The 25,638-nt window shown below is 39.5% G+C and overlaps 1 long non-coding RNA gene across 1 annotated transcript; it reads left to right on the top strand.

The window, feature by feature from the left end:
* The first annotated feature begins 1,649 nt into the window (after positions 1 to 1,649).
* Positions 1,650 to 25,351, top strand: LOC134155828 (uncharacterized). The gene is made up of 3 exons (XR_009961738.1): positions 1,650 to 1,874; positions 7,037 to 7,111; positions 25,005 to 25,351. It is a non-coding gene; the product is annotated as an uncharacterized LOC134155828 (long non-coding RNA).
* Positions 25,352 to 25,638: the final 287 nt, after the last annotated feature.

Raw genomic sequence — 25,638 nt, 5'->3', positions numbered from 1 at the left:
TGTGCAGTTCTGGTGTCCTCAACATAAAAAGGACATGGAACTGTTGGAACAAGTCCAGAGGAGGGCCACAAGGATGATCTGGGGACTGGAGCACCTCCCATATAAAGACAGGCTGAGAAAGTTGGGGGTGTTCAGCCTGGAGAAGAAAAGGCTGAGTGGTGACCTCATAGCAGCCTTCCAGTGTCTGAAGGGGGGCTATAGGGATGCTGGGGATGGACTATTAGGGACTGTAGTGAAACAGCAAGGGGTAATGGGTTAGAACTTAAACACAGGAAATTTAGATTGGATATAAGGAATAAATTCTTTACTGTAAGTGTGATGACTCACTGGAATGGGTTGCCCAAGGAATGTGTGAATGCTCCATCCCTGGAGGTGTTCAAGGCCAGGTTCGACAGAGCCTTGCGTGACATGGTTTAGTGTGAGGTGTCCCTGCCCATGGCAGGGGGGTTGGAAATCTGTGATCTTAAGGTCCTTTCCAACCCTAACTATTCTATGATTTTATGAATCCCAGTCCTTCCCCATGCCCTAAAGTAGAGGTATACTTCAGAGTGTCATCTGTAGCGCAGGTGTTGGCATGTCAGCAGCTGATACTAACTAACCAGGTAGGATACCTACAGCAGTGTAGAAGTAAAAGTACGAAGTACAGAAAGCTGTGGATTGGGAATCCCACCCAGGTACTTTCAGATTATGTATTCTGACTTGTTAGCTTAAAAGTTAGCTGAGCTATATCTACATCAGCAGCCAAAGTGCCAAAAACCATTGTGCATCTGTAACAGAACTTGGATTTCTGTTCAGATCATTTGCTCCAGATGCAATCACTTGAAGGCCAGGTTGAAAGGGGCTTTGAGCAACCTGGTCTAGTGGAATGGTCTGGAATCCAGATGCTCATACCTTCAGAAACTGTTTTTGCGAGGAACATCTGTGGCCCCAAGAAGTACAGAAAAAGGAAGAAATTTGGTCAATGTTTCATATGGCAAAGGCTACTAATAGTATTTTGACTTTCAGTGAAAAAAAGTGTGGTGAGGTCATGCTGGCTTAGACCATCTGTGGTTCCAGCATCAACATGGGGGTGATCTCTCCTTACAGGCAAGCCAAGAGAACCTAAAATATTTTCATGCTGTTGCTTCATAGCACCTTAAGGCTTTCACAGGCAGAGAAACTGCAACTGTTAAAGAACTAAATGTGTTTTAAGTTACATTTACTCAATAATAGCGAGTATGTGTTGTGGAAGGGGGTATATATTTGGCTTACAGTGTACTTGTCAAACAAATACAATTATCTATTTCTGAGTCTTTACAGCCCCCATAATCATAATTAGCTTAAGTGAGGCTGTATTTAGCTTGTATATAATTTGCTGCAAAGTAAATCACAAAATAAATCAATAATTTACAACCTGGTAAACAGTGCAGACTTTTCCAAAAGAAAAACCAAACCAACCAAATCTCAACAACCCACTATGCCAAGGCATTTTTGAATGCAGCACAGCTCCTTGCCTAACTTCTCTGAGCTAGATGAGAAAATTTCCAACACCATTTTCATTCAAATAAGCAGGAAATATGTAAAACCGAACAAATAATAACACGAAACAAAGCTTTGATTAGGAGTCTGTGAATAATTATCTTTTCACATATTCAGTGCCTAGGATGTTTAACATGTTTTACATTTAGAATGTATCAAGCAAGTTCCACTGGTTAGATTTTGGTATTGAAAGAAACACACTTTATTAGAGAGGGAGCTTGTCAGGGCTTGGTGCCAATCGGCTGCAACTAGTTATGTTGCAAACACGTCCAACACCCTCATTCGGAGAAGTGCAAGAGGGAACATGTTTCATATTTTTCTCTTTCCTGCTCTGTTCTCCTACAAATTCATGAGAGGTAAGTGCTAGCTCTCTCTCAGCTCTTACGGAGAAGTTAAAATAAAAAGGCAAAAAGCTTTTCCATGACATGAGTAAATCACAGGTTTTCGTTGTTGAAAATTACTTTTAGGTTTGGATGCTTTTGTATAAGTTATTACTTTGAAGGCTGTATTATTTGGCTGCATTTCTCAAGTGGTGATAGATAATATTCAGTGAATTCAAAAGGTGGGGAAAAAAATAATTTTTGTATACGTTGAATTAGTTTGTATTTTTTAGTGCCAGGAATGTAACAGGGACCAAAAGCGTAGCAAAACTTTAAAACTTGAGGATATTTTGAATAAAAAGAACATCCACAGGTGAATTATTTAAAAAGTATGGGAGCCAGGGGTGTTAATCCCAGTTTCAGAAAGGAATAAAACCCCCTCATGTTTCACAGTGTGAACCAAGTATTTTCCTCATTAATATTGGGAAGAAATTTTAACTATAGCCATCTAATTCCGCATTTTTCATGCATCTTGCATCTTCCTTTAGAAGATCTGGTTCTGGCTAGCAACAGAGGTTGATTATTGGAAGAGATGAACCACTACCCCGCTTTATCCCTTCCTGATGATATTATGGTAGAATTATAGAATGGTAAGGGAGGGTTAGGGCTTCTACACATTACTGGTTGGTATCTGTTGTATAACTCTCAATGTATTTTCTACAAGCAGCTACTTAACATACATATGTGATACTATTAACATTTATTCTGAAGCCACCTGTGGTATTACAGTAATTATTGTGCTTTTAACATATAAAGATTTCACAGTGTATCAGTATAAAAATATATCGATATGTGCATGAATATGAGCAATGAAAAGGTATCCTTTAAAATACGACACATGGTTTAATGATTTTTTTCGGCATTTAATGTTAACATGCATAAAAATGGTATTTGCTTGCATCCTCACAAAATCTGAAATAGAAATATAGCTATATATTAGAAGCTGAAAAATCTACCCAAAGATTAAATTTGCACTTTACTTCTACAGCTAGAGATGTTCGTATTTCATGAAACAAAAAAGGCTTTCTTGTTTCTCAACTCTTCAGAAAAGGAATGACTATTGTGTTTGGTTTGGATGAATGACTATAATCTCAAATCTTTTGTTTGCATCGATGTGCAATGTGCCATTTTCTCAAATGAAAGCTCAGTGTATTTGCAGAGCAGACAACAGAAGTATATATGATTACCTCACTGTTTCTTTGTACCAAGCATAGATGGAAGTGAATTAGAGCTCATCAGCAGGAGAGGTTTTTGTTTTCTTCCCAAACAAACCATCAAAGAATCCCAGAGCACAGTTTAAACTATTCAGGCTGAAAATAGACTGAATTTTTTCTGTCTGATTCCAGTAAATACTTGTGTATTACTTATAGTGAGATTCTTTCAGAGGAGATGCTGGAGACTGTAAAAACCCATGTAGAAGATAATGCTTAGTAACCAATCTCAGGCCTTTCATACTGTAGAAAGCTTTACTGAGTAGGACTGTGAGAAAATAGCTGTGTTGACAAAAGCCCAGGTATAGATAAAATTATACATGCAAAAGAATCCATTTGCCAATACATTTTCTTTCTGTTTAGAGATTACAATGGGATTGTTTCCATTGTGTGTAGCTCTACCTGCAGACAAAACATACTAAATATGAGCAAGGCAAACAATAGCTAATTATTTAGACTGCATATCTTGGGGCATTAAAGTTTAGTGTGCCTTACGGCTCCTGGAACGGAGGATACTGATACTGAAAGATTTAGTTCCCAATGCTACAATTTTAATTCATGTTGTGTACCTAGCCATGTCATTGGTGCCAGATTACACTGTCTAAAGCTGATCAGAGCAAAGAGAGCTGGAAGTGAAAGAGAACAGACAGATTCACCTTAGTGCTGGCAGCAGGCAGTGTAGATCAAGCTGCTCTGAACACTCAATGAGACTAGATTGTGGCACATATAATATTTGGCTTCATGACTGCTGTGCACCAGCTCCTTGTTGACCAGGGCCTGAGTGCCCTGAGGCGTATTGCCTGCAGAGGAGGTGGGCATGAGGTACAGCAGTTGTTCCTGGTTTCTGCTGGCAGTTCTGGTCAGCTTGATACTTTCAGCTTTTTATGTCAGAAACCTGTGCCTGGGAAAACAGTGGGCCACTCTAATTAAAAACTGATAGCTTAATACCTCTCAAGACCCTGTTTTCAGTTGCAGAGGTATTATCTTGCTTTTGGCGATAGGTGCTATTTTCTACCACAGTTTGCTGAAACACTCATTTTCCAGTGGAAACATACAGGTTCAGACAAAACTTTTGCCAGAAAGCATTCTTCTGCTTTAGCATGCAATATAAGGGGAGAGAGGAAAACAGGGATGTGAAAATAAATAAGAAATCAGTGACTAGGGCTACTTTGCTAGAAAGCCAAGCACTGGTTCAGGTCTTTTGGTGTGAACAGAGCCAGAATGTGAGACTCCAACTCCTGTCTTCTGGTAACCTTCCTCCCCACTGGGCTCTTGGCTGTTTTAGGATGAGTAATACCTCATTCCTCATTCTCCTTGTTTGGTTTTTTTTTTTTTTTTTCTTTTCTTGCTTGGTTGGTTAATTTTTGGGGGGACTTTTGGTGTTTTCTTTGTTTTTTTTTGGATTTTTTTTTTTGAGTTATTGGCAACTTCCTGATAAAACCAGGAATGTTTTGTAACTTTAAAAACTATTGCCTGCAGGAAGTTCTGCTGTCTCATGGTGGCAACCTCACTTATGTTTTATCAGAAATCTGCCTATTCTGTGTCGCTTCTGTACTGGGTATTTCTGTGTGACACATAACAAATTTTTTTGCTACTTTTTGCAGCTGTGTCAAGCTGGAAGGTCCTGTTTGAATTGTTGCTATGGAATTAGCTAAATTGTGCATCAAACAGGCTTTATGTTTCCACTCGGTGTAGCAGGGAAGGTAAAGGTTATCACCACCACAGGACGTGGGGAGGAGTGGTCACTCCTCCAAGCTGCCTCTGTAGCTCTACTGATGGTGTTTGGTGAAGCAAATCTGCTGTAAATTACAGCATGTGGTTATAGATCAATTTATGCTCCTGCCTGCTGCCAACAACGTGCTGTGCGCGAATGGAGCTAACTTGGTAAACATGCACTCTAGTAACAGAAAATAACCAAGTGTTGTTGAAAGGAATAATTAATTAAAGTTTGTAAAGCACTTAGAAATTGAAAAGCACCTTATTAGTGCTAAGTGTTCAGGGGCCTAGCTTTCTCATCCAAAGTTAAAGCTGTCTTCTTTGTTAGTCTCTAACTGAACAAAACATTAAGGGTATAAAGCCTTTGTATCTAATGCCCTTAGTCAGGTGTTTTCTGTGCCTGGCAGTCATTAAGATGCAGTAAGTAAGTAAGAAGAAACTATAAATGGCATGAATCATCTCATATCTACTGATGCCAGCAAAACAGAGTTGATTTACATTAGCTGAAGATCAACATTGGAGAATCCAAAGCACAGCTATTCCTCTTTCCTATCCGTCTCAAGAGTCGGTGACTCATTTATTCACTGCGGCTCCCACCTTTTTGAGCCCAGCTGGCAGGAATGGATGCAAAACTATATTAAGGCGGAGGTTCCCTGTGCAGTGAGGTGGACAAATTGGATGGCTCAGATTTGCTACCTGGGGCAGCCAGCATGTTAAATGAACAGCATCTTGGTGCTAGAGAGCAGGAATCCTAATCATCAAGTGTGCTGTGTGGGACTGAAAGGTGACACCTATGTCTGACCCCGGTTGGAGAGCTCAGGAGCAAAGAGAATAGGCATCTGTTCCTTACTTTCACAGAGCCTTGGCTCCGTCAAAATAAAAAGTCTTCATCATGCAGGGGTCACCAACTGAGGTGTGGATTTACTTGAGAGGTTAAAGGAGCTATGAGCCTCCCAGAAGAGAACCATCTTGGGAGACATGAATGATGCCGGCAATGTGATACAGCCACACAGGCCCAGCCAGCTCACCACTTACAAGGTGATGTGTGGCACTGCACTTTCTCTGCAAGTCATCTGAAGTCTGATCTGCTCCTCAGGTAAGTTTGCAGCCCATAGTCAATATTCCTGTCTGCCTAAGAGGCTGTTAATCTCTGTAAACAGTATCTAAATCTTAAATGTTGTGGGAGCAGGAGAAGGAGGAGGAGAGATGAGATGATCTTGTGAAAAACATGGCACTGCAGAAAAGAATTTAAGACTAATTGGCCAGAGAGCAAGGAAAAAGCATTGCACTGGCCTGTCCATCAGAGCACACACTTCTAAGATTATTATATACTTATATAGGTATTTTTTATATATTATATATATTTATAAATATTATGTATTTATATATATATCTACCAGACAAGAAGTTCCCTTTCTTCAGCCAGAAATTTTATCAGGCTAAATTTGATGATGTTGGGCATCTCTTCCATATTTATGAATGTCCAGCAGCTCACACTTAGCTTTCACATTAATTGAAAACCTGATGATGTGCCCACTTCAACTGCATGGTACATGAGCAGTATGCCCCAGTATACTTCACATGTCGTCACTGGCAGGAGTGCTGGGAGAGCGAACCCAGCCTTTCATCTCTTAGTTGTTTCTTCTCACAGGAGATCAGTGGATTTTTTTTTTTTCCTGCTGGATTAGTTGGCAGAGTAAAAAAATGTTACCTGCCAAGAAAATCCAATTAGTCAGCCCTTGTTGGTCTTGAATAAAGCTCTATGGATGATAAAGGGTCACAGTTAGGGAGAATTAAAATTAGCCATCAGGACAACAGATATTCTGGTTTTTCAATCTCTCTACCAGCCTAGGGCAGAGTCTTTGGCTCACTCCAGTTGCAGTGCTGGAACATAGTGTGCCAGAATACCCCTTCATGACAATTTTGGAAGAGCTAAGTGTTACTAAGATTGGTTAATAGTTATCCCTGTAATTATTCATCTGTTATAGATCCATTTATTTAATCTGAGAGGAGCCAGAACCCTTGCATATCCTCCTTACTCATAACTTTGCTGGAGTTCACCATAGGGAGCTTTGTGCAGATCCACGAAGAACAAAATCATTCCTCCTTAAAAGAGCAGGAATTTAAAAAAAAAAAAAAAAAGAAAGAAGGAAAAAAGTGGTTCCCTTGTAAGTGGTAAAAGTTATAATAATTTATCTTTTCTTCATCAAGAGTGCAGCCTTTGGAACACTCAAGAATCTTTTTGGAGGTTGGAGTAGAAAAGTGAGAGGTGTTTCAGAGGTCCAGGTAAGACTGTGGAGCTGCTTATTTGAGACACAGGATTGGTAGCACTCACAGACCCACTGCACTCGATGATCTGATAATGTCTGACGTACCTTGTGAAGGTCATCAAAACTGGTACCTGAGACTTCTCAAATCACTCAGAGGTAGATTGAGCTCATGAAATGGGACAGTTAAACTGTGGTTATTTTCTACTCCTTAGTAATTTGAATGTGTATCAGAAGCTACTGAAAAAAGTAGGCAAGTGTTCAAATTGTGCTAGATTCCTAAATGTTAGAATAATAGCCTCCCCTAATCCTATTTGCAGGCAAACACATTTTCCTCTTCACGTGTAATGAAGAGAAAATGTGTAATGTTCTCTCAAATTCACAAATTACAGACACTGATATACACACACACAAGCATACACTTTATCATATTAGGTTTTCAGTCTGTGATCTCCTGAAAAATTGTTATGATCTGTATATATCCTAGTAACCTCCAGTCCCACATATCTATAGCTATGGGAGAGAAAAGTTCATGTCAAATCTTTAAATACCTATGTTTATTGTCAGCAAAATTTAAGAGAGCCAAAGGCTTTGTTTCTCTAGGTTTCTCAGTCCAGAGGCCAGAGCTGAAGTGATTAGGGTGAAATACTCAAATGATCCAGCACAGGTAAACAACCCAACAGAGAGTTCCATGGACGTCAAAGCAGAAGGTGAATGTATGATAATTAATTCTTTCTCCTGGAATATATGCTGCTAATTGACTTGGCAGCAGTGTCATTATCATGATTCATAGGCTCATAGATTTCAGGCCAGAAGCAACCATTATGATAATCTCTTCCTACTGTCTGCATAGCAAAGACCACAGAACCTCACCCAGTGGTTACTGCATCAGCTCTCTAATTTCTGCTTGAATTACTGTGTGTTTTTCCAAAAAGCCATTCAACGCTTACAAAAGACTATGTAATAGAAAATCTACCAGGTACTTGGGTAAGTAGTTCTAAAAGTACTTTTTTCTTTGAAATTTGTAGCTTAGTTTTGGTATCATATTTACATTGATATTTCCACAGGAATTTACACTGATATTTCAATAGGATTTGGGGGGGTGGGGGGGGTGGGTGGTATAAATGTACCCCAGAAACACTAAGGAAACTCTCAGACAAAAGATTTTTTTATATATGTATTTTTTTTTCCCCTGGTGTTAAAGGCATGTGTTGAGTTTATGATAATCTTCCTGTGGTATTAGTAATATCTTTGATGGATCACTGAAGCTTTACCTCCCTTTTTTCCTCTTCCTATCCTCCCTCTCCCTTTCTGTCTTTGTGTCCCTCATTAAAAGAAAAAAAAAAGAGAGATGGGAGGAGAGGAGTCAGGAAAAATTCACAAACTGAGGAATTGTAAAATATTTAGCATGTTCCTGGGAGCATCTAATGTTAGGCAGACACATACTGACATTCCTACACTCCTGGACAAAATGCGTGTGGGTATTTTTGCTTTACAATCCCACCTGTTCCCTCCAACACATCTCTCTCCTCCTCTTGTTCCCTAACATTTCCCCAGAGTCCAATCTGATTTGTAGAACATGTGGGGGTTGCTTAGATATATCATATCAATGACAACACGGTGACACAAACAACTGGACTGCTTTTTTGAAAGGGTAGAATTTGCCTTTTTTTACAGGCAGCATTTCAACTTCAGCAGTCCAGTAGCCGTGTCCCCTTCCCCACTCCATAGACAACATTGGATATTCTGAAACAAGCACCATTCTTTGCTCCTCCAAGTATCCTTTTTATCCCACAAAAGAATTTCATTAAACAGGAACTAAAGCACCCAAAAATGAGCCAAAATCTGGCTTTGGCATTTACCAAACCCTTATCCTATGAAGGCAGTGTCAAAACATCCATTGATTGTACCCGAGTAAGTATCTTGCTGAAATTGCTATGAATTACTTATGATATATTTATAGTACTTATAACAAAAGTTCATCAAAACATGAGACTTTTCAAACTAATTGGAAGTAGACTCTCAGTGCATGAAATGGAACAGTTTAGCTCTCAAGTATAGTTATGATACAGGTACCCACATAAGCCAGTAGTGATAAAGACGTTTCCTTGCTATTTCACGATTATATCATGTATCTGTCTAACCTGCGAATAAGGTATTAACTGCCATGCACTTGCAGTTTAATACTTGCTGGGAGAAAACGTGATGAGTTCTCAGAGGTGCGGATGGACTTGTTTGTATTTATAAGTAAGTCAACAATAAATGATTAAACAGTTACGCCATCAGTGACTTGGCCCTGGTTTTGTCTCCATCTGGTAGTAGGCAGGCAGATTAAATTTATGCCATGTTGTCCTGGGTTCAGCAGTAGCAGTCATTTTTCTCCTTCTTGGTAGCTGGTGCAGTGCAGTGTTTTGACTTTCGGCCTGGGAACAGAGCTGATAACAATGATGTTTTGGTTTGGCCAAGGACTTTGTGAGCCTCATGCTCTGCCAGGGAGGAGGGGAAGCCAGGAGGAAGCAGAGACAGGACACCTGACCCAAACTGACCAAAGAGGTATTCCATACCACAGCACGTCATGCCCAGGAGGTAACTGGGAGTTAGCCGGAAGGGCTGGGAGACTGCGGGGTTGGAGAGGCATCGGTCAGAGCTTGGTCGGGCTGGTGGGGGCATGAGTTATCGGTCAGCTGGTGGTGAGATGTTGTATTCTCTTCCCTTGCTATTTCCTTTATCATTGTTATTATTGGTGGTAGCAGTAGTGATTTGTGTTATACCTTAGTTACTAAACAGTTCTTATCTCAACCCGTGGGAGTTGCATTCTTTTCAATTCTCCTCTCTGTCCCTAAGGGAGTAGGGGGAGGGAAAGAAGCGGGGGAGTGAGTGGACAAGTTACCTGACTGGGTTTAAACCACGACAGTTCTTTTGGCGCCCAACGTGGGGCTCGAGGGGTTGAGATAACGACAGATCTGACTGGATTAATTAGTCACTCGTCACAATGGTGATTTATTGGCTCTCAGAGCTGTTCCTCTCGATCTCACAGTTTCAGAATGTTGTAACTCACTCAGAGCCGGTATTTGCAGTGTTAGTGTTTATGAAGTGTGGGCCTTGGGCTAAGGTTCTTGTCTCACTGTGCTTTATGGCAATGGCTTGTAATACGGGCGGGCTCCAGCAGCAGGGCGGGACGGACGTGGCCGTGGACTTGTACCTGGCCGTCCGGCTGCTCTTCACCGTCCTGGCCCTCGCCCTCGCCTCCATCTTTGTGAGGCCGCGGGGAGCCGAGGGGGAGCGGCCCCGGGAGCCGGCGGCTGCTGAAGCGGCCCGGGAGAGCGGCCCCGGGGACCAAGCGGCGGCGGGAGCGGGCCCGAAGTCCGCGAGGGGACGGCTGCCGGTGGAGGAGGTCGGGGCGGTCGAGGAGCGGAAGGAGGCGGCTGCAGAGCAGCGGGAGAAGGCGGCGGAGGAGCCGAGCCCCGCGGCCGAGCCCAGCCCCGCGACGGCCGAGAGCATTCCCCGGCAGCCGCCTGCCGAGCCCCAGGAGGATGCAGGAGACCACGCAGCATTTCCCGGCAAGGCAGAGGAGGAAGAGCTGGACTCAGGAAAAGAGAAGCTGGTGGTGGGAGAGCCGGCAAGCACAGCAGCTACACCAGCCCCAGTGACAAGCACAGCAGCATCGTTTGAGAGTTCTGGAGGTTTTGAATGGCCTTTGGGTATCCTTGGGACCTGCCTGCTGATTGTGAAGGGGATCAGCATGTTGGCACACACACAGACTGTGTTTCACCCATGACCATTTTGTCTGATCTCAAAAGTTAAGCAGAGTCAGGTTTGGGTCTTGTCTGGGGTTAGACGACTATATAGGAGGACCAGGAGATTTTCCCCAAAGCTGGACAGTCAGGGAGTGCTCCAGCTCCAAAGCTGGAGTGGCAGGGTGTGTGGGACAGTATGGGCAAGTATCTAGTCCACTGGGCCCCTCCAGTGCTTTGGAAGCGTCGGAGATGGAAGGCAGCTGTATGGAGTCCCCAGCAACAAGCTGCAGAAACTGCTGAAGGGGACAGTGAATTATTTTGAGCCTGGTGGGCCCATGGCACTTCAGGACATCAGGGCAGAAATGCAACACAGAGATGGACTCATGATCGAGGGGCGGACTTAGCAATGGACACTATTGCCCAGGTTATTCAGAAGTGTGAACACTGCACACAGTCTCTCCTGCTCTGGAAGACTGTTACAAGAGGTGGAGCCTGACATCATAGACCAGGTGGATTCAGCAGCTTTATAGGGACTGGTCTATGCACTAAGATAAGAGTGATGGTATATTGAAAATGTGGGATCTGAGCATGACATGAATGGTATGGAATAAGGGGTAGATAATGTCCTGGGTTCAGCAGTAGCAGTCATTTTTCTCCTTCTTGGTAGCTGGTGCAGTGCAGTGTTTTGACTTTCGGCCTGGGAACAGAGCTGATAACAATGATGTTTTGGTTTGGCCAAGGACTTTGTGAGCCTCATGCTCTGCCAGGGAGGAGGGGAAGCCGGGAGGAAGCAGAGACAGGACACCTGACCTAAACTGGCCAAAGAGGTATTCCATACCACAGCACGTCATGCCCAGGATGTAACTGGGAGTTACCCGGAAGGGCTGGGAGACTGTGGGGTTGGAGGAGGCATCGGTCAGTGCTTGGTCGGGCTGGTGGGGGCGCATGTTTTCGGTCAGCTGGTGGTGAGATGTTGTATTCTCTTCCCTTGTTATTTCCTTTATCATTGTTATTATTGGTGGTAGCAGTAGTGATTTGTGTTATACCTTAGTTACTAAACTGTTCTTATCTCAACCCGTGGGAGTTGCATTCTTTCAAATTCTCCTCTCTGTCCCTCTGGGAGTAGGGGGAGGGAAAGAAGGGGGGGAGTGAGTGAACGAGTTACCTGACTGGGTTTAAACCACGACACATGTGTTTATTTTTCTTGTAACAAAATGAGTTACATTTATTTTTCTAGTCACTATGAGGTGGTAACAACTTTACAAAGTACAATTTCATTACGAAAATGAAGAGTTAGCAGTAACTCTATGACATGCCACCCATTGCACAATATTTTATTTAAAATAAATGGCAGTACACCATATTTTTTATTAAAATATGCTCAGTTACAGACCTTAACAAAAATTAAATTTATAGTTGTGCCTCAGAGTTTTGAAGTTACCAGTTGTTTCCTGGAAGTGACTTTAAAATGAGTTTTGGGAAATCATTTTAATATTGACTTGGGCCATAATGGTTGGCTGTTCCTTTTTGTATAAGATTGATTAAATTACTCTGAACAAGCTCCAAGTCCATGTCCTTCTCTGAGGCCAATTGTGATTATGACCATAATACACTCTCTAAAAAATATTTCAGAAAATAAATGATGTCTAAACCTGGAAGCATGTCATTGTGCTCTTACAAGAATAAGCAAATTAATTTGGTTCCTTGTCTCAACATACAGAGTTTCTTTCTTTTATACCACACACTTTCTCCAGATTTAGAAAGCTGGGGTTATTTGCTTTGGTTTCTTCTATGCAGTAGGAAATAATTTTGACTATGTCTTAAAGAAAGAACTGGCTAGGAAATAAGTGTATTGGTGGTAGTAAAAATTGGCAGTTGTACTACTGATTTTAGCCTTTGCCTCTCTGAAATGTAGGACCCCTCTAGCTATTTCTTCATACTTCAGTAAACTCGAGTGAAATCAGAGCCACATTATATTGGGCTGTATACAAGCACATGGGAATTAATGCTCTTAATCTAAAAAGGCTTTGAAAATAAACACCAAATATGCAAAGAGTCCATAAACAAGGAGGCGCAAGGACCTATCCTCAGCTGCTCAATGTGTCTGGGCTAGAGACAGAAGTAGAACCTAGGTCTTCTGAGACCCATGCCGGTGTCCTATCCACTGAGCTCTGTTGATTCTTGTTGCCTGAGTTGAGAGAGCTCCAAGAACACTGGCTGGTCTCATTTTTTTTTAATAAAAAGCATGGCGCATACTTCAAAAGACAAAATTAAAAGCCAGTAATATATATCCCCAGTAAGCCACCAAGACATGACTAGCACACAAAGCCAGAATCAAGACAGGCAGTGAAAAATGGTGAAAGAATAGGAGCAAATCAAAGAAAACAGAAGTCTGAGAGGAATTTAACATATGCAGCTGCACAGATTGTGTCTTGAAAAGTGACATGCAGTGTGCAGGCATGATACAGAGAAAAAAACTATTTGGGGGAGGGTACAACCCTCTGAAGGACAGCCTGCTGCACTTCAGAAATCTCTTGAGTTCTTATCTGAGATGGAGTAGATGGGTTGGGAAGCAAAAGTCCCCCAATAAAATCTAGCTCAATAAGAGTAAATATTGCTAGGGAGCAATGATACTGCTCCCTATGATACTGGATTTCTGGCATTAGTTTACATGCTAGGAGATTCTTTACTGAGACTTTAAGCCATAAGATCTAGGCAAGTCTTGGTTGACAGGCAGATGAGGTTGGCTCACAAATGTTGCGATTTTTCTGTTCTTAAGTGTCTTACATCCTGCTGACAAGAGTAATATAACTCCTCAGAGGTCTTCAGTAAACAGGAAACCTGCAGGGTGCAGGTTAAACTACCATTGGAAGAGCAGGTATCTGCAATGTTCTGTAATTACTTCCGTGAACTCTTTCTCTTTCCAGTCTTTTGTTCCTCAAGACAGAAATATTTGGGGACCAACTCATGGAGAGAACTGCCAAAATGTGTCCTACAGGTGGTATTCTTTAAATCTTTAAGTTGAAAACTGGTTTGCTCCTTAAATTAATCAAAGCACGAGGGATGATTTATTTGAGTGAATGTGGAAAGAATAGAATCATAGAATAGAATCATAGAAAGAAGTGGCAGCCTGTGTCAGATTTTTGTGGTCAAAATTTATTTATTTGTGTTGAATTTCTGCCCTGGATGGAGAGAAAAAAATCTTATAATTTAATTTACTGCTTCAAAATTGAACTCAAATAGACTCCCCCCCCCCCCTTCCCCTTTGCTTCAGAAAAGGCAAGAGTTTTTTTCCTGGTCGATGTGGTGCTTCACTTTGTATTAATTTGAATACTTTACTAATAAACTGAATTTACTGATGCCCCATGAAAAAGGTAGATACGAATGATCCCTCTAACACTTGCTTTTTTTTGGATGAAATTTTAAATGTAGTTTGCTATAAATAGAATCCAAGTTAAAGCAATAATTATTATTTCAGTCTCTTTAAAATAACACTTTATTTATCTGTTGTAATTCTAAGAATTGAAAAATATCCCTCAGGTGTTACAGTGTTATTTTAAATGTTTTTCTTAAATACCTAAATTCACATTATTCACTAATATTTACTCTTCAGTGGGGTTGCATTCAAGCTCTGGGTGGTGGTAAATTTTCTAAATCACAAAAATGTAGAAGATGATACAATATAAAGGAAAATTAAGCAGTCAATTGGACTCTTAATTTATTAGCCAATATCTTAATTCACATCATTTGAATGGTCTTATAGCAAAGCATGTACCTAAAAAAGGACAGCACTTTCACTGAAAAGCTGCTGTCCCAGACAGGGTAGAAGCAGGTGAGCGTACTTGCTCAACTGCAAACATAGCCAAATAATGCCATATCACAGGTTAAGTCAAGTCTACGTGTGCTGTTGGACAGAGCTGAGAGCAGAATTAATTTTAGCCCCTATGTCTTTCTGCCATTCTTTCACAAGATAGAGGTGGAAATCGCAAGCAGAACTTACCTGGTTCAAGAAGGTGACTTTGAAATCAATCTGTACTGAGTGAACATGCATTAAAGCAAAAAAATTCTGTTTGCTTCAGATAAGGCATGGGCAATCTCATTGCCAGTGCTGAGGGTGATTTGTATTCACAAAATGCCCTCATTTTCTTTGCCTTGTGTCTTGTGCAGAGGTTGTCACTTTACATGCACTGTGACGTTTACAGCTATGGGGGGTTTCTAACTGTAAGCATCTCTGACACCCTACTTACACTGTTTCTCCAGTTCAATGGCAGATCTGTTCTCAGTAGGTGTTGTGAAATGAAATGTTTACAGTTCTTCTTGACCTCACTTTCTTTCTGCAGATTCAGATTTAATTAGACTCACTAACAAGACCAAGTGGCATATTCTCTGTATGAAAGGCTTTGAGATGAGACTAGATTGTTATATCTTGTTCAAAACCTCTGTGCCAGGAGACACTTACCAAAACAGTGAGGCTTCCCAGAAGTAGTTTGCTCCCCAAACTGCTTTTGGAGAGAAGGGGTTTTCTTTTGGAAAAAAAAAGACAAACCCAACAAACAACCAAACTGTGTTTTTGTTAAAAAAAAAAAAAAATAAATATTTGCTTTGGTTTTTAAAATGTACTTTGCCCACAGATATTGCTGTGAAGAAAGTCCTGTGCTATGGTCAGCTCTACTCTACAGTGATCCAGAAAGGAAAGACAGATGCTTCAATGACATTCTTTAGATGTGTTTTTTGGTTACTGGGGAGACATAGAAACAGAGCAATATGCAGCATGGTTTTCTCAGAGCCTGTGTCTGCTGAGGGAGATCACCCAGCTCTGTGGCTCTGGAGAGACAACAGAAAGCAAAAGAAATTGAAATAAGAGAAGAAAAGAGCATAAATTTAGGCAAGGAATACTCAGAAGAGACATTTCTAGTTCTTTAAGGGATTTTTAGTTCTTTTAAGGGATTTCCAGCACAGTCTGTAGAAAATTTTAATCCACATCCAAACTGGACAGGAATTCATTTCAGGAACTATCACCACTAACCTGTAAGCAGCTGGCATCAGCAGCATGCTCCAGGCTGCAGAAAAGGCTGACATCAGCACTTAAATAACAAAGAAACTCTTAATTTGAGGAAGGACCCACAGAAGGCTCCCAGGTGATATACTGGGTGCCTGGTATTTTAGTGCATCTGGCAGTGCCGTGGTAATGAACTGTACGTAGCACACATAGCATAAAATATCAGCATGTACAACATAAATACTTCTTGGACCTCTCTCTTGAGGCAAGAAGCATATAAATAATAGGAGTCTCATTTCTGGTTAAACTATAGTCTTTTTCTCAGCAGAAAAAGCAAGGAAGTGTATTTCAGATGGTAGCTGTGAACGTATCCTATGCTTTTACTCTCTTTTGCCATGTAGTCATTCATTCTTCGACCTTTCCTTGTAACATCCTATTATTTTATTTCCCTAAGCAAAACTGCAGTCCTAGCCAGAGTAATTTCCTGGCATTCTCTTTTCTCTTCAGAATTTCCTTTTTTCTAGACAAGTGCTTCCCAGTCTTACTTTTTATTTTTCATAACCAATCACTCACTTCGTGTTGGAGCTGGGCAAAACCAAGATCACAAAGATTCATTTCACATTTAGCTCATCTGTTTAAAAAGATTCATTAACAAGGACCATGAAGTTGTTCAGCCCCAACAGTTACTGTATAAATCACTGAGACACAGAGGAGGGGTTTTAAAAAAATTCTACCAAAAGCTATGGATATCTCCAAGTGAATGGCAGATTGTCAACCCCACAGTTTTCCGTTAAGACTGAAATACCTAAATGCTATCTGTATCCTTTGAATGCCTTCTATCTGAGCACTCATTGTTTATGACAACTAATAGAATATATCTGTGCTTAATGTTTTTCTCCAAAATCCGCTGTAAATATCCAATTATGAGAACCCATAGGAATTATGGTCTTTAATTTGCTTAGATCAAAAGATGGATACCATCTTCATTTCTACCACTCAGACTGCTTGGCTTTATTAACTGTGACTGCAAATGCCTTTATGTCATCAGAGTTACTTTGTTATTGTGGTTAACAGCGTTACATGGGATTCAGCATTTAAATCTCTTAGCTTAGATAGTGTGTCAGAAGTGTGGGAAAGAATGGCTGGAGAGAATTGTGTGGAGTTTATCACTGTAGGAGGGTGGATGCAATCATAATTCTTGTGTCTTGTCCTTAGTAATGAGAGAGGTTTTGTAGGCTGAGTTGTGAAAGAGAAAGAATAGGCTTTGTTTGACTATTATGGCAAGTGTCAAACCTGGTGAATAATGTAGATAATTTTTTTGGACACTGAAGTGGAGAATAATGTATGATTAATGTCAGTTCCACTTTCCAGCTTCCTTGTTGCTCTGTATATGTAAGTGCCATGGTGTTTTTTCAGGAGTAAAAAATGATACAGAACTATGTCTTAAGCAAGGACTGGGTTACAGTTTTTATATTGCACTTGTTGCTGTTTGTTATTAAAGCTCATTTTAAGTAACTTTTAAAACAAACATCTTTTGGTGTAGGTCTGTCTTCAGTTTCACCCTTAGATACTTAATGGAGTATAGATTAAAAACATACATGGTTATATACTTTTAATATTACATGTCCTTGCCCCTTAGAAATGTCTCTTGGGTCTATCTCAGGATAGTTACATTCTGTGTTTTCACCTTAGTTTGGAGGTTGCAAGATATGCTTTAACCTGTGTATGTGATCACAGAATAATTGGAAAGACCTCAAGGACAGAGTTAGTCCAGTCATCTTGTATTGAGAGAGGACTCAATACTTTGATTAACCTCAGCTGAGATTTGTTTAACTTTGTGTTTACCTCCAATTAAAGAAACTGTGCTCATGTATTTTCTTGGTGAGCAGTGAGGAGCTGAGATCTCAAGTTATCCATACCTCCATCGGTTACTGTCATCTGCTTCTGTGGCAGCACATGCATCTTTCATCTTCCCAGCATAATCTCAACTGAGAAATGCTGGAGGTAGCAGTGTTAAGGTGAGTGGGAGCTGGAAGGGCCAAAGTTCCCTTGGGCTGTTCTTGTTCTTCTCTGTGTGCATGTAGAAATTATTTATAGTCTCTTCCAATATAAATCTGTACGATCTCATGAAATCAAAATTAAGAATAACTTCTTCTGTCAGACTTCCTTGGCTCTTCCCTTGGCCTGATCTGATATAGACACCATGGAGCCACGTCATCACTGCCACATGTCTTTCCTGAGCAGAGGAGCCTTCTAACTCACAACTCATATTTCATCTCTCCGTTGATTCAAAAAACATGAAAATATTTGCTAATTTCCAACCATAAACTTTTGTTTCCTCCAGTGCAGGTGGTGGAACACAGAAGAGAGTGACTGATTTTAACAACTTCCATGAACCTGGCAGGCAGTGCTCATGCTTGCCCCCAGCACCAACCCTTCTCTATCTACCTGGCTGTCTCCTTCTCTTGTCTCTCTCTTCCTTTGCCTCTGTGTTTCTGCCTGTCTCTTTTTAAAAAATTAAAAAAAGCTCCAATTTATTCCATCTTTACTCAGAGATGTTTGTTAAAACTCCTGATTTTCTTGATTTAATGGTTGGAGTTGATGATCTCAAAGGTCTTTTCCAACCTAGCTGATTCTGTGATTCTGTGATTCTATGATTCTATGTCTTTCAACTCCTTTTTACCTACACTTTATTCCTGAATGAAGTTCTCTGGATCAGACTTCATCCGTGCCAAGTACCAAAGAATAATTACCTCCCATGTTTCAGATATATGGCATTGCTGTTAACACAGACAGATGAGATTTGCACTTCAGCCATGAAGCTACACCATTGACGGGCACTTTAGCTCAGGTCTTCTCTTGTGATACTATGTAGTATACTGCCACTTGCCCACTTTGAATATCATCTCATTGAATCTTGGCCATCTTTCCAATTTATCAGGATCATTTTGAATCTTAATTCAGGCTACAAGAGTGCTGTTACCCTTGATAGTTTAATGTACACTGCAAATTTTACATGAGTACAGTCTTCCATCATGTAAGTTAATAAAAGCACTGACAGACCTCTGTCTGAAATACCTTCCTAGCTTTAGAGCAAAATATTAAATCTTCTAGGAAAGTGTATTTTCAGCCACTTTGGTAGTGCTGTTGATTAGTGCTATTACATATTTTATCACTTATTTCTGTGGATGTCATGTAGATCTACCAGGACAAATACAGATACCCCCTTGTATACCTCTTATTTATGAAGCAATTATTCAGTCGAAGAACATACTGAGGCTTTTGTGGTTTGGTTTTTGTTTTTGTTTTTGTTGTTTTTTTGTGGGTATTTTTGTCTGGGTTTTTATTTTATTTTTTTTTCTTAAGGCTCTCAGGAATAAAATAACAATAAAATCACAGCATAATTCTTGTTCCTCTCTAATTTCTGTGGGATGGCTTCAGCAAACAAATAAGATGGAGGGCTTGACAATTTTAATATTGTGCCATTGTAGGGATAAACAAGAAAAATGTTGACAGTGTCTATATAACGATGCACAGAAGAGGTTTAATGCATTCATTCAGACTGATTTTCTGATAATTAATTTGCATTTTTTATATTTGAGAGTCTCACATGAAAAGGCATTTTTATCATGATTTTTAACATAGCAATTGGATGAGATCAGAACGATTTATTTTGGAAGGAATTATAATTAATTTCTTCATACAGAGAAGGTAGCATTCCACAAGCCTAAAATTTTTATCTTTTTGTCCTCCACAATGTTTCATGAAAGAGAGAGGAAAAGAAGTGAAATCACATAGCAATAGGCTTTTTTTGTCTCTCCTCTCTCTGCCTTGTGACTGCTAATAAAAAATATTCAGTGGAAAAGCTGTGAAGGAGGGAAAAAGTCCAGGTCTATTTAAGGAGGAAGAATTTCATTACAAAAAAAAAAAAAAAATCTGGAATCCATACACTGTGTTAAACTTCCTTTTGTCCTTTCCATGTTAATTTATATTCTGTCCTGTCCTAGATATGAGATTTTTTCCCCAAATTGCTTTCCATAATACGTTTCACTGTTTAAGGGAAGATCTATTCTCCTCCTCTCCTCTCCTCTCCTCTCCTCTCCTCTCCTCTCCTCTCCTCTCCTCTCCTCTCCTCTCCTCTCCTCTCCTCTCCTCTCCTCTCCTCTCCTCTCCTCTCCTCTCTCTTTTTCCTCTCCTCTCCCCTCCTCTTCTCTTTCTTCTCTTCTCCTTCCTCCCTTCCTCCCTTCCTCCCTTCCTCCCTTCCTCCCTTCCTCCCTGCGTTCCATGTATAATGAAAATATGTATAATTAAATAGTTGAATAACCCTCAAGCAAAGGCATTTTAAAGAAAATCTTATGGGGCTGGGAGGAAAAAGCACTGGGATACCTGCTGAGTCACTTCCTCCTATCATGGAGGAACCCAGAAAGCTTGCCAAAGTCAAAACTATGCTTCACTGGCATAGCACAAATATCTGGGATATCATCAGAAGGCTTTCTGACAAATCTCTGGGGCAAAGACAAGATAATTAAGGAACTGATTTCAGAATGTGAGCTGTTAACTTGCAGGCTGAGCTCAGTGGAGCAGGCAACTTGTAAATGTCACCATCAAACCAGATATTTATCAGTTTGAACTGACACACTCTTAACTTCCTAGTGCGTAGTGAGAAAATGTTCCCTGTCGCTTGAGACATTTAAAACTGAAGCAGATTGAACATGGCCTGAAAAATGTTCTCTTGAGCTAAACAATCTTATAGTAGTGAGGGGAATTATGAGATGAGCAGGTTTGGTCTTTCCGTTTTTGTGTCTCTACTTTCCTGCTATGAGTCCAAGATGCTGTTGTTTGTTGTTACAATCAAAATTGTTTTCAGAGTGCTATAGGGTAAGTGGGCAACTCAACTTACACAGTAATGAGTACATGGAGAATTGGATGATTTAGTGGCCAGAGTACAAAATATTGGGAACATTAAAAAAAAACAAAACTGACTTTTTTTGCCCTCCTTGCTTAACAGCTACAGACTGTGCTGTGAGAGAAACCAATCACAGACTCATTCCCAAACTGTCCAGATGAAAAAGGCCTATAGGCTACTTTGCTTATTGCCATAACTCTCTGGAATTGCTTCCTGCCATATATTTGAGTAGTATATTCAAGTTAATTTGCCATAACTTTCCACTAGAAACCTATTCCATACTCTGATAAATCTCATATCTAGCTCTTCCCACAATGTCTGTCCTAAAATACACCATCCGTATTTTCCTTAGTGCTACCTAAAATATTTAAAGTTTAATGACCTCAGCAGACACTGGAGAATGCTGTCCAGTCTTCCCCTATTATTTTTTTGGTATGTAGAGCATCTGGCATTTTAATAAAACTTCCAGACAGGCAAGCAAAAAATGGTCCATATGACAAGACTGTCTCCTACTCTTATCTCCTGGAGAAAAGGACTTTTTTACCTAAAACACAGGAAAATATTATTTAACAAGCACGAAAGGAGATGCTTTATAACATTGTTCATTCTACCATGCTTAAAAAAATAGATACCTTTATAAAATCTAGAGAAGAAATAAAATTTTAAAATAAACATTTCAAAGGTATGATCCATGCAGGCATATAGACCTACTTCTGGGCCAAAAGGATGTTTAAAGGGTTCAGATGCTCTGTTGAAAAAGTAGCACTCTTTCTGTGTGCATTACCACTTTTGAGCCCTGTCTTTATTCCACACAAGCATGGTATAAGTAGCCTGGAGCAATCTCTGTGTGGGCTTTCAATCAAAAAAAACATCTTTATTTGTATACTTATATAGTGCGGGCCAAGCTGAAGTGAGAATACAGATTTAATGTGAAAGGTGATCCTCAAAAATTTCAGTCACATTGGATAAGCACCAGGAAATGAAGCCGAGTATTCAAGTGTGTCTACCATGTAGCCAAGCACTGCTAAACCATGGATGGCAGGGAAGGAATGTTCTTTACACATGTTCTTTTCTTTAAGGCCAGAGTACATATTAGAAGTATGAAAGCAGGATTAATATGATTGATAACCATCAAAACCACACTTCCATTACTGCACTCTGCCTTCTTTCATGGCCCAAAAATCTGCCCAGCTCAAAGCCTTCAGCTCCTGCCCCTCTATAGTTATGTGCTCCTTCCAGCGACCTTAGACTTTGCAACCCTTTAATTCTGATACCCCAGACACTTCTGAATTTCATTGTATGCATAGAAAAAAAAAAAAAAAAAAAAAGCCCCCCCCCCCATGTTAACAAAATGTTCACCACTTTTCTAGAAAAGAACAAAAAAATTTAGCAACAAAGATATTTATTGAAAACAGTAATCTTCAGTTTTCCTGGTTAGACATTTTTTCTTAGTCTTAACTAACATAATTCCTGAACCTTAAAATGATCACAAAAAATTGACAGAGGACACAAGGCCTAAATAGTAGCTTATTGTTTGGAACACTGAAAGCTGCCTGAAAGGAAGCTGTAATGAGAATATTCTCCAACATGAAAAAGATACACACAGGAAAACAGCTATTATCTCAAGTAATCTTCAGCAAAGAAGATGTTTCTCTGAAATAACTTTTGGAGACCTGTGGTAATTCGATACCTGAACCTCTGTCACCAAGCTACTAGATCAGAAAAGAAATGTTCATAAGCCCTTTTGAAATACCATTCTTCCATAACAGCAGTTCACTAAAATGTATGGTATATGGCAAACAAAGGATGCATTAGTACATGACCTAATGATTATGTGAACAAAAGAGGGGAAATACATTGCACCACCTTTCTGTAAGTTTCATTTATCCATGAAATAGCAATAGCATTCATAGTTGCATTTCCATTATACAGAATATAGCTTACCTTCTGACTTACTAGCACAATAGTATTGTTTTATTTATTTAATATTTATAACATATAATATTATATTCTACTATATAATATATAATATTTATAATATTTTATTTAATACTTAATTTTATTTATTTATTTATTTATTTAAGCTGGGTGGTTTTCTTTTCATGGTACAATCAGCTAGTAGAAAAATAGGACTCAATAATGCAAACGTGTCACAGTAAATAAATTGCATTAACACAACAATATAAAAGCTGTGCTCAGCAGTTTCTCTTGGACAAGGTCTGTTCTAAAACTATGCATGCAGCTTTCTAAACACTTGGATAACTATGAAAGTTACATCTCATTATATGAAATAATATAAAAATATGTTGAGTTTCTACTTAGGATTTTGTTTACCCACTTCTCATTAAAAAGAGATATATGCTTCATTGGCTGCTTTAAAGCAGAACATTTCTGTGGCTCTATTTCTTGTCCATATTCACTATTGAGGCTTCTTTGTAAAATCTTGCAGTGACTAAGATTCCACAAGGAATAGAAAAGCATAGCCATTAACTCAATTTCAAAGTCACTCTATGCAGAGATTACTTACCCTCTCCGCCACCCTCCCCACCCCCCCCAAAAAAAAAGGTTCTTTCGGGTTTCGATGCATTGACTTGATTGCCCTGCAGATTTAGCATCCTCTGTGCAGAATTCCATGTCCTCTGTGAGTTGAGTAGAGATAATTGTTCTTTACTTCATTTCTTTGGGCTGTCAGAGACAATAGGTCTCACCTCCTTCTTCTTTGGTCTTCTCTGGTTATAGGATATCCACAGTCTCTCTTAAGAAAATCCTTTTAGTAGTTTGCTATGGAAGCAATCCACAAAACCTCTGCTTTTACATCCTAAGTGGATTGTATTCAAAGAGCTATGTTAAATCTGTATTAAATAATCTTTCTCACATTTCCTACTGACTAACCATTTACAAAGGAGCTACAAAAATCTGAAAATAGATGAGGAGACACTCAATTGGTGTCATGACTGCTGTTCCTTACATGCTACTGAATTTGTTATAATAGAGTCAATGGCAGGGCCTCATGGCAAGTGAGGATTTCCATACCATGTTCCTTTGACTTCATATCTACTCTGTCTCTCATGCAGTGCTTCCAATCTATGGCCTGGTTTGACTCCAGCCAGTAATTTCTTGTATTTTCCTGGCAATAAATACAATCTGTACAAAACCCATGTTATTCAGCAATGATAATGTCCATCAGAGAGAGACAGTGCATCATTTTGCTGGTACAAAGACTTGTTTGGTCTTCACAAGACAATGACTTTTTTTCTATATAGCTTAAAGAATTATTTTAGCATTTTGTTTGAGTTTCATAGAAAACCTTGGATTCTTTCATATGAATGGAAAATCCTTGTTGAAGGAAAGAACATAGCGAGGTCGTGTATTAGTTTGAAGAGTATCAAAACCAAAATGGAAATAAAAACACCTGTTTGTAATGCTCCCAGATGTCCTCTTTCTCCTTGACTCCTTTGTAACCACTGTAATCCTCTTGTTTCTGATCCACTATTAAGAAAAAAGAAAAGCCTCTTGAAAATGTAGTGCTTGAAGCGTGCATTTTTCTGTAGAGACTACTTAACTATGCATGTTTATGCATGTTCGTAAAGGTACCTCAAACACTTAAGTTAGGAAAAAAAAGTATTGTGGTTTTAGGTCTTTGTATTATTCATTATTGCAATGGGGTAGCTTAGGATGGTGAAATCAAATGGCCTGAGTGCTTTAGGTCTGTTGGCATGTTCCTGGTTTGACATTTCAGGTGTCTGTAGCTGGGGACCATGTGAGCAGTAATAGGGTCAGACCTGGCCAACTACCCTGTGACTCAGAAGAAGTTCCTCCTGTTTCATCTGTAATATTGCAACCTATGGGTCCATTAGGAATAAAAATACAGAGGAAGAAGGTAAAATGTGTTTCCAGACATTTATAGCTTTTGATAGTGTCAGAAGTACCATGTAAATACGTTTACAGTTATGGTTTTGTCCTGTTTGTCACTATTCTATTTTCTGTGGTGTAGCTATAATGAATATCACTGTCCCAAAGGAAACAGAGTTTTATAAGAAACTTGATAGATTTGTTCTGTCTCATGCGTTTCCTCGTTTCTATTTTAACCTGTTACATACTTACTTATATGTATATACTTTATATGTATAAAATGTTACCTTATGTATATGTGTAACAGCATTTTCTTCTGAAGCATTCCTGCTGATGTCTTTTTATAGATAAAGCTTATCATGATTAAAACTGTAAAATAGTTAACATTAAAGTCAAGCTACTGCTGTCTTTTTTTGAGAAAATATTTCTGCTTACATAAACATCTGGAGCATGGAGCCGTAACCAAAATCTGTAGCAGGAAGTGATGGAAAGCACTTCAATATTTTATCTCTCAATAAAAAAGCATACAGACAGTCTACACACCCCCATTTCTACAGTGCATGTGCACTGACAAGCTCCTTTTGTTTGTTCGAGATATGTTTGGCATGGAGCACATGCAGGGTGAAATAAATAAATAGCATGAAAAATACTGTTACTATATTTGTATTTATCATTAGCAAGACAACTAGAGCCTTTATTCTCTGCTGATTACAGTTAATATGAAAGGATAGAAATTACAACAAATAAAAAATTTCTCAAATATTATGCATGAGCATTGACCTGATTTTATTCTAATGTTCCATGATGTACACACAGTAGTGAGAAAGCTTGAAACAATTAACTGCAATAGAGATCTAAATATGTAATTTTTCTTTTTAAGCAACTGTTAAATTATAACCTTAAAATCAGTGGCATTTCATTGGTGACACTGTTTGTTGTTCATTAAGAGACTGAGGAATTTATGTCTTTAATTTTAACTATACATGAGCTTAATTTTCTTTTTTTTTTTTTTCATATTCAACACCTTTTCTGCAAAGGTGAAATGCAGTTTC

The sequence above is a fragment of the Pezoporus occidentalis genome, unplaced genomic scaffold, assembly GCF_034315485.1.
Source record: "Pezoporus occidentalis ecotype Australia unplaced genomic scaffold, CSIRO_AGI_Poc_V1 ctg8, whole genome shotgun sequence".
Classification (NCBI taxonomy): domain Eukaryota; kingdom Metazoa; phylum Chordata; class Aves; order Psittaciformes; family Psittacidae; genus Pezoporus; species Pezoporus occidentalis.
Note: the sequence above shows the minus strand (reverse complement) of the source record. Positions and strands in the feature narration are given on the sequence as shown.